The sequence below is a fragment of the Penaeus monodon genome, chromosome 32 (genome assembly GCF_015228065.2).
Source record: "Penaeus monodon isolate SGIC_2016 chromosome 32, NSTDA_Pmon_1, whole genome shotgun sequence".
NCBI classification, from domain to species: domain Eukaryota; kingdom Metazoa; phylum Arthropoda; class Malacostraca; order Decapoda; family Penaeidae; genus Penaeus; species Penaeus monodon.
In genome coordinates, this window is record NC_051417.1 from 35,597,545 (window position 1) to 35,598,610 (window position 1,066).

Here is a 1,066-nt window from a genome sequence, read left to right on the forward strand (position 1 = left end):
ACTTTTCGTGAAGAAATTTCTCCAAGCCTTTGCGTGACAATATAGTTCGTGTCTGGCCAGCCTAATACGACCCCATAAATTCTGCTCCTTAACGGCACTCATCCGGAGACAAAAATAAAGCTCGAGAAGAAGCTTTGTATCATCTCCAGACAAGAAAAAAAAAGAATGTGGAGCTTTTTTGTACTGTATATATTTTTTTTCTCTTGAGTGGCCTTGATTTGTTGTGTTGTTTTAATATCTTCGTAAATGAATCTCCTCTTTTGTCGGCATTACTGAGAACCTTGTTCGAGTATGCCACGGTCCGAAATGGCGTCCTGTAACGAGAAGATAAAGTAATGAACATATCGTACCCTTAGAGTTTATGGCTAAGCGTCACGGCAGATAAACAGTTGGTGCAGTTTATTGTTAGCGAAAGGGTCCATTAACGCCTCTCTGAAATAAAGAACGGATAGATGAGTCGAAAAGTTTACCATTTTAAGTTATCTGTGATCATCCCCGCTCGATCACAGTTTAGGATGAACACCTGTGCAGTCCATGTGTTATCAGGTGCGAGCTGGAGATTGAAGTGTTCCTCAGGATTTTCGATGTTTTTTTTGGTGTGGATAGTCGAGGGTGATTGCTTATTGATTCATGATGTGGGGAGTATATTAATTAACATCTATTATTTTGAAAATTTAGTTTCAAAGCAGAGATATCACGGTTGTTAATATACTCGTGTTTGTGGATCTTAATATACTCATTTTTATGAATATTAATATACTCATGTTTGTCCATTCAGTGTTATCATAATAATCAGTCTCAGAGATAAGAATTAATCTTGCCCCAAAGGTGATAAATCTACCGAACGCAGGCAGGTTTGAGCCCGACCACATTAGGGGCTATTAGCAGTAATCATGTTCACTTGTACTTGTTATTTATAGCTCATGTCAGCATTGGTGGATATATATATTTAATGCTGAGGGCCCTAGATATTTTCCCCGCTGATCTGGCATTTGATTTATGTTTAGGAAAGCTAGGGTAAGGTGATTTTTTTTTTCTTGTAATGTGTTTGTATGTATGCACATAC